Raw genomic sequence first — 15,575 nt, forward strand, 5'->3', positions numbered from 1 at the left:
GGGCCGGCGGGTGGGCCGAAGCCCAGCCGAGGGGGGGGGGGCGCTTTTACTCTCTTTTGTTTTTGGTTTTGAATTTTTCCCCTTTTATGTATTTTTCCTTTACTGTTTTCATTTAGTTCCTAATTATCTTAGTATTAATAAAATACCAAAGTGGCACCTAAATTGATGTTACAACTTATGTCACAACCACAAAAGGTTTCAACCCAAAATAATTTAGTTTAGTAATTTTCAAAACATAAAAGGCATTTAAGTAATGGTTTTAGCTAATGATTTAATTAGTTTAGTGCATTTAAACATTTGGTAAAGAGTTGGTTTCTCCACCAATATGTCTTATGAAGTAATTGTCATATTAAGAACATTTTAGTTTTGACCTTTGAAAACTTTAATTGTTTGACTTGATTTTAAAAATTGAAATTTGAATGGAATTTGAATCATCGCAAGATTAACAACGATAATCGTGGTGACGTGACATCATTAGTAGAGGATCACTGTAGCTTAATTACCCGGGCGTCACACTCGTCGCCGCCCGACCAACTCGTCGGCAACGCCGCGGGTGGATAAGAGCCCCCCTCCGGCTCCTCGGGTCCTCCCCCACCTACCTCCACCCACTCCCCTCGCCCTTTCTGCCTACTCGTCGCCTCTCCCCCTTGTTCCCCATCCACCTCCGAGCATCATCGCCGCCGCGTCTCCGTCATCTCCGCGGCCACCGTGCCTTCGACACGGCCTGGCCATGCTCGTCGGCATCGCCGTGGACTGCCGCATCCTCTGGAGCCGCAGGAGGGAGCCGAGGAGCTCTGCATCGCCGAACACGTTGTCGTCTTCCTCGGGTCGCCGGTGATCCCCTTCATCCCCGGCGACGTTCTGCTGCTCCTAATCTCCCAAGGGCCATCTTGCGTGCCGCACGGTGAGCTTCTCCGTCTCCTGCTCCCCTCCGTTAACCTCTTCGCATGCCGTAGCTAGCTGCCGCCGCGTCCGTGCTCGGCTTGCCGCCGACGAGCTTGTGGCCGTTGCTGTGGTCGATGTCCCCGTCGCCTGAGGCCACGGTCGAACTCCTGGTGCTCCTAGGAGCCCAACGAGCATGAGCCCGTGCTCCCCGTACCCCCCTAGCATTGGATCCGTCGACGCCCGAACTCCGGCGTCCGCTCCGCCGCTTGCCGTCGCCGTCTCCAGCCGTTTTCGGTCAAACCACCGCCGCAGATCAACGCGTGCTGCTCCGCTCGTTCGAACGCGCCCAAGCGCGCGCGAAACGGTCGCCCGTAGGTGAAATCCGACGAGGCCCGAGGCCCTCCGCCGCGTTTTGGCATCGCCGACGTCAAGCCGCCGGCCACCGCCGATGTGGCACACCTGGGGCCACCCCAGGGTCACTGCCAGCGGGCCCCACGGGCCCCTGTTGACTGGTTTGACCAAGTCAACAGCTGACTGGGAACCCCTGTGCCACTGACGTGCGGGCCCCACCGCTTAATTAGTAAATTAAATAATTTCGTAAATAAACTTAATTAGTTAACCTAATTATCCATTGACACGTGGGGCCCAGTAGTTGTTTAACCTCAGATTAGTTTAATATATAAACTCTGTTAATTAACAGAGGCTGACAGGTGGGACCCACTGGTCAGTTTGACCTGGTTAGCCGTCCTGTTGACTGCTGACGTCATAGTGATGTCAAGCTGACGTAGTAATTCTTCTGATAATTTGTTTAATTCCAGAAAATGTTTAAACCTTTAGAAAACCATAGAAAATAAACCGTAACTCGGATGAAAATGTTTTCTACCTGAAAATTGCTCAGAACGACGAGGCAAATCCGAATTCACGGCCCGTTTACCTGTCAGATGCCTCTAACTATCTGAACATGGAACATTCCCCCTCCGGTCATCTGTCTGACACAGGTCCGGAACCGGGAAAACATTCCTGGTTGAATTCTCCCTTCACCTATATCATGTAGCCATACGTAAGGTCACACTCGGCACAGCATGCCATGTTATTCTCTGTGATGCTATGCTTGCTTTATATTTACTGTTTCTTCTCCCTCTTCTCTCCGGTAGACCCCGAGACCGATGCTGCCCCTGTGATCGACTACGTCGACGACGACACTTCTTCCTATTCAATATAGCTTCCAGGAGAGCCCCCCCTTTGATCATCCCGATATCGCCCATTCCATTCTCTCATGCTTGCATTAGATTTTGCTAATGTTATTGTTGGCTCCTATTCTGATGCATAGCCTGCTTTTGTAACCTGCTTATTGTTACCTACCTGCTTATCCTAAACTGTTTAGTATAGGTTGGGTAGAGACCCATCAGAGACCCCCCCCTTTGTCCCGACTGCCCTGTTGGATTATCAGAAGACCCGATCAATGGGATCGAAGACCAGGCCCCGGCACCGCACATCACTTTACCCTGAGTTGCTCGACACTACTGGGTTACTATCGAGTGCCGAGGGTGAGACCTCTACATCACTTTTGATGTTAACCCTGTAGTGTAGCTATTTGGTCGTGGTCATCGAGGGTGATTCCTCCTTAACCACTTCCGATACGACTCTGTCGTGCAACCCCTCAAGTGTGAACCTCGGGGGTGGTTCCTCTTACGTTCACCTTGATGATTACATCGAGTGGAATTCACTGGGGGTGATTCCTCGGGTTTTCCCCTTGATGTTTGGACACACGGATACTTGGACTTTACCACTGTTACTTGGAAAGGCGGGTCGACCCTGAGGGGTACCCGCGAGTGATGTGGAGACGGGTTGACCTGGAGGGTGCCCGCGAGATAATTACAAGGCGTGGCCGGGCATTCTTAGTCCTTGCCGCAAGTCCTCGAGACGGGGCAACGGGGTCACATCTTTCGTGAGTCTCTGCTTGTTACGCGCGTTCCTAATCCACTACGATTTGGATATTTGATCTGAGGGGCCTCTGGCCTGATAGCACTAACCATCACGTGGGCATTGTATGGGTTTCTGCGTCGTATGCATCAGCCGAAGCTTAATAGACGTCAGCGACTGAGCGGCGCGCGCCGGGTTGGACTGGTAAGCACCTGCCTTTTTTAAGGAGCTAGATAGGTCTGCTCACCGGCCGCGTTCGCAACGTGCAGGAGTTCCCGGGGCGATGGCCCATGACCCCTAGGGGCATAGGTTTAGTCCGGCATGCTGACCTCTCTATTAAGTCAAGGTCGGGTTGTGGCGTATTGTTTGGCCGAGGCCGGGCATGACCCAGGAAAGTGTGTCCGGCCGGATTTAATCGAGCGTGGTGGGTAAGTTGGTGCACCCTTGCCGGGAAGAAAACATATATCGATAGCCTGTCCTACGGTAACGGACACTTGGAGTTGTATCCCGATCGATACAACTAGAACTGGATACTTGTGATGAGAAATGGATTATGATGAGAAATGGATTGTGATGAGAAATGGATTATGATGAGAAATGGATTGTGATGAGAAATGGATAGTATGGCTCATGGATTGCTTTCTCGCAGGGAGTCAAGAAAGGGTCTTTGGCCGAGGTTGATAACACCACTACTACTTTACTTTATGCTACTCTACTCCCTCCTGTTTGCTGCAAGATGGTGGTTTCCAGAAGATGCTAGTCTTTGATAGGACTAGGCCTTCTCTCTATTTTGGCATTTCTGCAGCCCAGTCCACATATACAACCTTCCTTTGATAATGTTGCATATGTAGTGTAGATCCTTGCTTGCGAGTACTTTGGATGAGTACTCACGCTTGCTTTGCTCCCCTTTTTCCACCTCTTTCCATTCTTCTCGGATGTTGCAACCAGAAGGTGGAGCCCAGGAGCCAGACGACACCACCAACGACTACTACTACCCTGAGGGTGCCTACTACTACACGGAGGCCGCCGACGACCAGGAGTAGTTAGGAGGCTACCAGGAAGGAGGCCTTGCCTTTTCGATCAATGTTGCTTTTGTGCTAGCCTTCTTAAGGCAAACTTGTCTAACCTATGTATGTACTCAGATATTGTTGCTTTCGCTGACTCTTGTATATTCGAGCTTATGTATTCGAGTCCTCGAGGCCCCTGGCTTGTAATATAAAGCTTGTATTATTTTAATTTGTGTCTAGAGTTGTGTTGTGATATCTTCCCGTGAGTCATTGATCTTGATCGTACACATTTGCGTGTATGATTAGTGTACGATTGAATCGAGGGCGTGATACGTCTCCAATGTATCTATAATTTTGATTGCTCCATGCTACTTTATCTACTGTTTTGGACTATATTGGGCTTTATTTTCCACTTTTATATTATTTTTGGGACTAACCTATTAACCGGAGGCCCAGCCCAGAATTGTTGTTTTTTGCCTATTTTAGTGTTCCGAAGAAACGGAATATCAAACGGAGTCCAAACGGAATGAAACCTTTGGGAACGCGATTTCCTCACCGAACGTGATCCAGGAGACTTGGACCCTACTCCAAGGAACAAAAGAGGCGGTCACGAGGGTGGGGGCGCGCCCCCTAGGCGCGCCCCTCTACCTCGTGGGCCCCCTGTTGCTCCACCGACGTACTCCTTCCTCCTATGTATACCTACGTACCCCGACAGATCAAATACGGAGCCAAAAACCTAATTCCACCGCCGCAACTTTCTGTATCCACGAGATCCCATCTTGGGGCCTGTTCCGGAGCTCCGCCGGAGAGGGCCGCCATCACGGAGGGCTTCTACATCATCATAGCCTCTCCGATGAAGTGTGAGTAGTTTACCTCAGACCTTCGGGTCCATAGTTAGTAGCTAGATGGCTTCTTCTCTCTTTTCCGATCTCAATACAATGTTCTCCCCCTCTCTTGTGGAGATCTATTCGATGCAATCTTCTTTTTGCGGTGTGTTTGTTGAGACCGATGAATTGTGGGTTTATGATCGAGTTTATCTATGAATAATATTTGAATCTTCTCTGAATTCTTTTATGTATGATTGAGTTATCTTTGCAAGTCTCTTCGAATTATCCGTTTGGTTTGGCCAACTAGATTGATAGTTCTTGCAATGGGAGAAGTGCTTAGCTTTGGGTTCAATCTTGCGGTGTCCTTTCCTAGTGACAGAAGGGGCAGCAAGGCACGTATTATATTGTTGCCCTCGAGGATAACAAGATGAGTTTTTTTATCATATTGCATGAATTTATCCCTCTACATCATGTCATCTTGCTTAAGGCGTTACTCTGTTTTAACTTAATACTCTAGATGCATGCTGGATAGCGGTCGATGAGTGGAGTAATAGTAGTAGATGCAGGCAGGAGTCGGTCTACTTGTCTCGGACATGATGCCTATATACATGATCATACCTAGATATCCTCATAACTATGCTCAATTCTGTCAATTGCTCAACAGTAATTTGTTCACCCACCGTAGAATACTTATGCTCTTGAGAGAAGCCACTAGTGAAACCTATGGCCCCGGGGTCTATTTTCATCATATCAATCTCCATCACTTTAATACTTGCTTTGTTTTTACTTTGCCTTTTACTTTTCACTTTGCATCTCTATATCAAAAATACCAAAAATATTATTTATCATCTCTATCAGATCTCACTCTCGTAACTAAGTGACCTTGAAGGGATTGACAACCCCTAATCACGTTGGTTGCGAGTAGCTATTATTTTGTGCAGGTACGAGGGACTTGTGAGTGGCCTCCTACTGGATTGATACCTTGGTTCTCAAAAACTGAGGGAAATACTTACGCTACTTTGTTGCATCATCCTCTCCTCTTTGGGGAAATCCAACGCAGTGCTCAAGAGGTAGCAAGAAGAATTTCTGGCGCCGTTGCCGGGGAGTCTGCGCAAAAGTCAACATACCAAGTACCCATCACAATCTCTATCTCTCGCATTACATTATTTGCCATTTGCCTCCCATTTTCCTCTCCCCCACTTCACCCTTGCCGTTTTATTCGCCCTCTCTTTCCCAATCTCCTCATCTCTTTCTCCGTTCGCCTTTTTCTCGCTTGCCTTTTGTTTGCTCGTGTGTTGGATTGTTTGTTTGTCGCGATGGCTCTACCTAGATTCAGTGATCTTCACCTTAAAAGGTTAGAGGAGATCGAAACCAATGTCAGGAAGTTTATGGTTCTGCAATTTGAGCATAATAATTTCTTTAGAAATGAGCTTAAGGAACAAAAAGGTTTTATGAGTTATATGAATAAAGAGCTCGATGATATGTCTAAAGAATTTGATGGTATAAGATCCCAAATTGCTTGTCTTGAAAAGTTGACCGCTGAAATTTCGGATATGCAGGCTACCTTAGTCAATAAGATGCCGCTAAACCGAATTCCTATGAAAATCAAGATGAAGATCTAAAAGTTATTGATGTGTCCTCCATTAAATCTTTGTTTTGCAATATGAATCTTGATGAAACTGAATATGATCTTCCTTTACCTAGAAGGCGTTCTAAGAATTCGGAGTTGTTAGACCTTGATGATGAAATTGATGAAAGTGGGATTGAAAGAAATAAAAACCTAGATGTTGCTAAACCCACTATATTGGATCGCAAGGAATTTAATTATGAAAATTGCTCTTTAATTGATTGTATTTCCTTGTTGCAATCCGTGCTAAATTCTCCTCATGCTTATAGTCAAAATAAGGCCTTTATCGAACATATTGTTGATGCCTTGATGCAATCTTATGAAGAAAAACTTGAGTTGAAAGTCTCTATCCCTAGAAAGCTCTATAATGAGTGGGAACCTACTATTAAGATTAAAATTAAAAATTATGAGTTTCATGCCTTGTGTGATTTGGGTGCTAGTCGTGGAGCCATCGCTACGAGTTAGCTTGAAGGGGTTAAAGCGGACACAAGGACGCAAGAGAGTTTTATACTAGTTCGGCCCCTTCGATGAAGGTAAAAGCCTACGTCTAGTTGTGATGGAATTGATGTGGGTTTCGATGACTAGGAAGCAAACAAGCTTCGCCTAAGTCTCGAGTTGTTGTCTGTTGTCCTGAACCGCCGCCGGGTCGTCCCCTTACATACACGGGTGACGCCCGTCGGTATGCAGAGTCCCGAGACCGGCTCATAGACGTGTCCGGTTTGGTCTCTAGTATTTCTAACTTACAACACAAGTTACATACTAATGCCGGTTCACGGCTACAAGCCTTAAACCGGTTCTGGGCCTTGGGCCCTTATAGAATATCTTCACGGGCTTCAAGCATACTTGACTACTGATGAAGTTAACCCGGCCTGTCCTGGCCGGTTTACGCCCAGTAGTAATATCTCCAACAGAGTTCGTCAGTGGTTTATGGACATTGATCTTTACCCAGACACGATAGAAATTTCCAGCAAAGTCTTGAGTCATCGTCTCAGTGAACAAAACTTCACCGACTTTTGCAGCTAAGGGCCCAACTAGATGTGCATATAGATCGGCTACATCATGGATCTGTATCAATATATCAAGAGTGTCAAGATTCTCCTCAGTTGGCTTGGTGATGCCGTCATATGGTGTGATAATGACGGAGTTCCCTCTGAAGTTCCATGGCCCTTCTTGCATCACCCGTTCCCAATCACCAAGGCAAAAGAACTGCAAAGTATAGAGATTGTCCTCAAGCGGGCGGAACTTGACATCGTGAGCCAGATCCCACGCAGCCCGCATGTTCTTGAAGAACCAATATTGACTGTATGGCTTGTCTATGTGAACTCTAGCCACCGCCATCCACCTAGCAGCCTCTGGTGGTGCATCTTTTTCGTCAAAGACGACATCATCGAGGTCTTCCTCGCGGAGCCCCAACTCAGCCATCATCTTCTCCACATCTGACATGGAGCTGGAACCAGAAGCCTCGTTGGTCCTTGATCCCATCGCCGCAAACACTTGAACCCTAGCCCGTGATTGAAAACAATCGGGCCTTGTGAACTAACCCTAGCTCTCCTTCCCCTGCGAGGAGGTGAATCAAGGCAAGGGAGTGATGGGAACTCCCCTTGATCGACTCGAATCCGCCCTACAGGAGAGATCGGAGGAGGGAAGGTGAATACTCGACGGTGGCGTGAGATCGCCACCGGGAGAAGGAAACCCTAGCTAGAGGGAAAAAAACTTTTCGCTCACAATATCCATGGGTACTCGGTATAACCCCAGGCTGCATTACATTGCATGATACTACGATCTGAGCGGTGGACATAAATTAAATTTGGTGGTTCCAAGAGAAGTCACGTGAATAAGCTAGAGTTTGCCACCACCAAAATATGGTACTACTCCCTCAGTACAAAGTTAGTACAAAGTTGAGTCACTTATTTTAGAATGAAGGAAGTAGTTTTTTGCACATCAAACTACACAGATATAAGTATGAGGCAGGCATAGTAGTTCGCTACATGAGACTTAGACAATTAAGTAATTAATCGCTTTCTGATGACTCGTCGATATCGACTCGGCCGGCATGAAACAGCAGAGCCCATAGATGGGTGATGAACTCACCACCCCGCGAGAGACGTTCAATGTGCTCCTTCACATTGTCGGACGGTACGGCACAAATCAACCTGTCTGCCCAGAATTCCGCCAGCTCCTTCCACAGAACAAACACGGGCCGGTTTCGAGATGCCTCCCTAGATCCACGCCCATCCGAAAAACTGATTCTCCTTCATCCCCATTCACCGTTGTTAAGTCTAGAAGTCTCATTGCCTCATATTTGTCTTTCGCCCCACGCAGTAATCGCCTCGCTTCTCGTGCAGCTGCATTGTTAACAGATTTCATTTCATAGGGGTTCGGAGGAAGCAACTCTGGCGCGGAGACAATCAAATATGCATAGTATTTAGACAGCGTTGTGGCAACATCAAAATACACTGCTAGCTCCATTCTCTCTTCTACAGAGTGCTCTTCAAGCCACTTCTTGTTCTTGGACTGCCCAATTTCCAGGTAACAAGTCGCAATGTGCCAAGCCATAACAGTTCTCGGTCCATATGTTCCGTCTGAAGAGAGACCAATTATGTCAAAAGACCAAGTAACTATAGTTGGTTCAGAATCACTGTACGTAACACAAATGCGCATATAAGAGTCAACAATGGCTTCCTTCACATGTGTGGTCAACACAACATGATTTAATCCCGTAGGACCACCAAACATTTCCTCATAAACTTGTTCAATGTACCGCAACCCAAACATCCTTGCAAAAGTGATGCATTCCATGAATGTACGTTCCACGCACTTGGATAGCACACACTCTCTTGTGTTGATTGATTCAACAAATGAATATTGCCCAAGCTTATTCTGCCAGACATAACCGTCGAACAAATTAATCCTGCACATAAATGCTTGTAACCTCATTCTCCATCCCCCGTCTCCATTTCTGATAGACTGACACACAAGGGCAACTCTAGCCCACTTGGATGTCCAACACCGTACCAACTGCATCACTTGGAGCAAAGCAATGGAGACCAATATTACTAGTGTGATAACAAGGTCATACGGTGTGGTAGTCACAACAATAGTGCCGCCGGAAATATGTGTTCTCCTTGTCCCAGGCATGACAGTCACAACTCCCACAAAAATTATGCCAGTGATTGAGGCAAATGTCCAAATTGTAGCAACTTTTGATTCATAGTAATGAAGGAAGGCATTGTTGGTGAAAATAATATCATAGAGAAAAGTTAACTCAACCTCGATGACCTTAAAAGCTCTCTCGCAGTCGACAGCACCATCACCCCTTTGTACAAACAAACCTCTGTTGACAAAATCTAGGGCCTCACCAAAGCTGGACTCAGCACATTTGAACCCGAAGAAACGTCTTTGCAACAAATGGCATAAAGAGAAGGAGAGGCAAACATCCTTGTAAGAACTGGCATTTGATCCTGGTGAACCGAGGGCGCAATGCCATATCTGGTTTATGCTGATGACTTCACTACCATCCAATATGTTGTTTGTTTTTTTGAAATGGTCAGACTCGGCCTTGTCTAGGGGCCAGTCGACCACGTACTTAGGGTAATCTCTCATGATGACATCATCAGGACCATTTAGTTGTGAAAAACGATATTCCATGTAATCAGCAATCAATTTATTCACATTCCGCAATCTGCTCGGCAACACACTTGCTAGTGATCTGTGAAAGTCCTTAATGAAAGTGATGGCACACAGAACACCGATTGCAATGTTACCTACATCACTGGAGATGGTGGAGATACCAATTAGGAGGACATATCCACAGTAGGGGCATAGCTGGTATAGCAGCTTCAGGAACTGGCTGTTGTGGTCAAGACTGTACCCGCTGATCGAGTCAATGCTGCCAAAGAGGGTGAGCAAGGATACGGCCCAGATGGGGTACATCTCACTCTTCACCGGCGAGGACTGCATCAAACCAATGCTGTATGTTCCAAGGGACAAAGATAATGCATTTGCAGCCAAGACACCTTTTTGAATGATCCAGCGGTTGGACCAGCGGCGGCTGGACCCAAAAGCCACAAAGAAGAAGGAGAGGGCAATGGCCACCAATGCAAGCACCTCAATACGAATCACTGTTCCCCTAGGGCTCTTCCACAGCTCACTCGGATTGCCTGAAGGTTGCTTCATGCCTCTTTCTCCACCGCCACCCATAATCCACCCTGAAATAGACATATATGTAGCTATAGTAAGGCCACAAATGTACCAAAGTGAGCTCAGGAGCATTGTATATCGGCTTTAATAATTTTGATGCAAAAAACATGCATCCGTTGCCGTGTGAAAAAATAGAGCAAATTCAATGCACAAATGTAAGGTGACTACAATACTACTGCTATATTTAGTTGCCAGTAAACTTGAGATGAGCTCATATTCGTTCTAGCGAGACAAAGTAGTAATTAGAATGAACACTAGACAAACTTGATAGCTACTCGTCATGCTTTCTTGTTGCTAGAGAAGGGCTTTGTGTTTGCATAAATCAACGTGTGCAGAGAATTGCATCCCAACTGTGAGCTAGGTTCATATCTAACTTTGTACTACTACTTGTACAGCAAATTTGTCCAATGCTAGGACCAAAATTAATAAGCATAAAACAACAACTGCGTACAAGTTTGTTTGTTTTATGTAGCCACGTACGTACATACCAGAAAGAATTCTTCTTCTTCTCCTTCTTCTTAGGCTTGTCTCCTCTGCTTTGCTTCAGGCAGGCAGGAGACAATGGAGGAGGAAGACGATGGACGCTGCAAGCATGTCTGTCTGGGACTTCCTTTCAGCTAAAGGTCTTCCTCTTGCTTAGACGATGGGCTTGGAATAATAATGCAGCTAATAAAGCTACTCTTACTTGAACCATGGGTTTGGTATAACTTTAGCTAACCTCGTGTATGCATGCATGGTCCGCTCTGTCTTTTTTGTTAGCCTCCTCTCTATGAGTACAGCAGGTTCAATCACCCGCTTTTTTCTTTTCAAAACAGAGGCATAAATTTTGCCTTATCCATTAAATAAGGAGAGAATGGAGGTTAAAGTTGGTGTATAACTTCTCGCTGTCCAGGACGCCATGAACCCATGATCCGCGGCCTCTAGCCTCCCGGCCATCTCCCAGGCCTAAAATGCTATTACCTCCGTCCCATAATATAAGAGCGTTTTTGACACTAAACGGAGGAAGTGCTAGCTAGCTTCTTGTGTGCGACTGTGCGCACGCTGTGCAGTTTTCGCCGATCGGCTCACTGTCCAACGTCGGGGCCATCGCCAGCAGGGAGATGTGGTGAAAAATTTGGACCATTTTCTCTCGTTCTGGCTGGTACCGTATACGGATCAGTGGCAAGAATATGGAGTTGACCTTAATCAGTCAGCACGTGAGTTAGCTCAACAAAGAAGTCAGCTCGTAAGTTGCTTAGTTAGTATTGTGTGGCATTTGATATGACAGAGGAGAGGAGTTTTTCTTTTTTTTTTGAGGAAAGAGGAGAGGAGTTGTTTTTGTTTTGAATACAGTACCGACGTAAACGCTCATATATACGCGCATACACTCATCCCTATAAACGCATACACGCACACCGTATGAACGCATATCGCCGAGAATCCTGAAATAAATTCTGCGAGCACTAGGATTTGAACCCCGATAGACCCGGGATACCACTGTCCTCTTAACCATCCAACCACAGGTTGGTTCGCAAGAGGAGAAGAATTGGTATTAAAGAAAATGTGTAGGTATAGCGAATTGCATATACTAATTCTTTCCTCTCTCCCAAGAAGGCTTGGGAAAGCCTTCCTCCCCTCGATCTTCGCCGGCAAGCCCGGGAATTTGCCTCCCCTCCGCATGCCGCTCCGGCGGCCGGTGGCCGGGAGGAGATTCCTGGTGTCTTGGCCATTGGTGGACCTAGAGGGTGTGCCGGGTGTGCCGTGGCACACCCAGCATTTTACGGATTTTTTTCACTATATGTCATCTTTTCCTGATTTTGTTGGTTTACAATACTAGAACTAATTCACGTGAAGCTGTACACGTACATGCAAACCTAGCAAACCATAGAAGCATCTCGACTGTTTTTTCTACTAGCAGCACTACATGTGTGTCCAGCCACAGATTCCTGTACACATACATGAGCCCGGTAGAAGCTAGCTAGATCAATTCCATAGATCAATGTTGCCAAAAAAAATGAATCCATCGATCAACTCGATGGAAACTCTAGCGACGACTCGTGTAGATTGCAAACAGAAAAAACTAAAAAAATATTAGGACTATTTGGCCTGCCACGTTATTTTTTGAGACAACTTCTACCACGTGATATTTTCAACGTTTTTCTTTTTGCGAAAAGGATCAAATCAACTATAAATATTCACTAGAAGTACAAAACACCTCAAGCATAATAAAAATTACATCGAGGCCCATGGACCACCGAACGACCGGTGCCGCCGACGCGCCGCTGTTGTCGCTCCCCTACAGGAGCCAGCCTGACCTTGTCGATGACAACCGAAAAGTCTTCGTGCACGTGCCAGGAAGTCACCCATGAGGACCAATGCCTCGGAGCCGAAGTCGTCGTCGTTGAATCCTTAAATAAATCTGAAGAACCTGACACCAAATATCGCCATTCCGTGCGCATGACGAGAAACCCTAACTTCGTCGCCCCGAGGAGCTGGCAGGAATCTACGCCAGAGCTCCGTCTAATCCATCCCAACGAACGAACTTGAGGAGAATAAGAGCCCGGAAGACTGACTCAAAGTGTCGTCATCCGTCTGAACGCCGCCCATGCGAGGACTAAAATCCTACCTATCTACTAGCCGGATTAGACACACCAGAAATCCCCTCCCCGTCACTGGCTGCCGGAGCGGTAGGTGGAGAGAAGGCGAATCCACGGACTCGCTGGTGAAGATCGAGGGGAGGAAGGCTTTCTCTAATTGCCTTGCGAGAGGGGAAAAAGCTATTTTCAACACTTGTCTGCATTTCGGACATCGCCTCTCCCCGTGCTTCCCTCCGCTCGGCCGCTCGCCTTGTCGCCCCGGTCCTTCCCTTCCTTCCTCCATCGGTCGTTCGCCTGGAAACGCTTTCCATTGACCAGCTGGATGCATGGATCACCCGCATCAGCCGCCCGCTGTGGAGATAGGACATTGCAGCCCATTTAAGCCCACATTCTTGTTCGTTTAAAGACATAAAAACTATTTATCAGTTGAACAAAACAATCGTTACCGTTTTGTTGTAATTGAAGGACTCTTACTTCTTGTTTTGTTGTACTTGCATAACTTAAGACAAAGAGGATTGGGAGTATTATCTCCATTTTGTTGAAAACATGAGGTCAAATAAAGAAGTTTGCAGCTGAAGGGCAAACCGAAGTTATTCTGTGTATCTTTCATGTAAGACTATTTGTATTGTAATTTCGCAAATCTGAAATTATTTTCTGAAACATGATATTGTAAGACTTGATTGAGCTATTTGTGTTATTCTTTTGCCATACATGATATGACACTTAGATTATGCAGATTTTTCTTGAAGTGTGCACACCCTCCATTTTTTTCCTGGGTCCGCCACTGGTCTTGGCTCTTGCTAGTAGATAAGTAGGATTTTAGTCCTCACAGGGGCGACATTTGGACGGATGGTGGCGCTCCTTCGAGTTAGTCTTTCGGGCTCCGATCCTCCTCAAGTTCGTCCATTCAGACGGATTAGACGGAGCTCTGGCGTAGATTCCTGCCAACTCCTTGGGGCGGTGATGTTAGGCTTTCTCGTCGTGCGTACGCAACGACGAAACTTGGTGCCATGTTCTTCAGATTTATTCAAGGATTCAAAGGCGATGACTGCGGCTCGGGGCGCTGGTCCTTAGGGGCACGTGCATGAAGACTTCCCGGCTGTAATCGATAAGGTCAGACTGGCTCTGGTATGGAAACGATGACAGCAGCGCGTCGGTGGCTCGTTCTGGCGGCGGCAATGGTCGTTTGGTGGTCCATGAAGCTCGATGTAATTTTTATTATGTTTGAGGTGATTTGTATTCCCCATGAACCTTAATAATAGATCTGATGCTTTTAAAAAAAAGTGTAGGTGAAGTGTTTTCATGTTTTCTTATTTCAAAAGAAAAAAACAGGAGAACGTCCTTGGCCATTGCATTGAGTTATGCACATGACATACTATTAATTAATTATCATTACAAAGTTCATTACCCGAGCTCAGTCCTGTAGAGTTCAAAAAATATAATGCAACATATGGCTACCCAAAGGGCAAAGAAAAATAGAAAAATGAGCCCGGTGCATCACAATTCCTACTACGAAGCCATCAACCAAGTCGGTTGAATAAGTTTTGACTGACCATCTCCCGTCGTTTCCTCCTCCCCGGGATGTAACGATCACATACCTATGCTTATGACCTTGAAGATAACCTTCAAAAAAAAATAGGAGTTTTCGTTCTGTTAAAAATACAATCATTACGAACGTTTATGAAGAAAATCCAACCATTTTGTTCATGTCACTTGCGTTGCGACCAACCAATAATTAACTAGGCTAAAGTTCCACTCTTTTACTAATCGGTGGTTAACTGTGTCGCCGTGCGTGTCACTCATTGTCCTTCCTTGGTGGTGTTTAGTGTGAAAATAGATGGGATGATGGTATGGTTTTCTGGTGCATCAAACAGACGACCGACTGGAGGACATTTTCGTTGGACGTATGCATCGTGAATTGGATTGGATTGTACTTGAGAAAAACACGTCTTTTGGACCAAAACAACTCAAGACGTACTAGTTGGTCCTACCTATGTGTGCGCTACATCATGTAGGCGGAGCTGGCCACCATTGGAGCTCTATTTGCGTCTGATTCACGTACGATCTTTGCTAGTGCAGGGAACAATCCATCAACATAGCCAAGGAGCTGGTGGCCGCGAATGATGGGGACAACTTATGCTTTCCATGGAAGATGGTTACCACAACTTATCTTGACAGTGACCATCCACACCATCGCCAAGATCGCGATGTAGCCACATGCAGAGGATCCCGCAAATATCTACTCCCTCTGTTCCAAAATAGATGACCCAACTTTATATATAAAGTAGTTCCAAAACTTTATATATAAATTTGGGTCATCTATTTTGGAACGGAGGGAGTAGATGGCAGTGTTGGGTGTCATGCTAGAGTTTTACTGCCCGAGGGCGAGGACGGTGTTGAAAGCGGTAGATGGTGACGTCTTGCCTCTAGTACCATGTGAAAATAGACGAACATTGATTTGGTTTTCCCATGCATCAAACCAGATCTACAGAACCATTAGATTTCTTGCGGTTGCGGGCCCCGTGTCGCC

Source organism: Triticum dicoccoides, chromosome 1B, assembly GCF_002162155.2.
Source record: "Triticum dicoccoides isolate Atlit2015 ecotype Zavitan chromosome 1B, WEW_v2.0, whole genome shotgun sequence".
In the NCBI taxonomy this organism is placed as follows: domain Eukaryota; kingdom Viridiplantae; phylum Streptophyta; class Magnoliopsida; order Poales; family Poaceae; genus Triticum; species Triticum dicoccoides.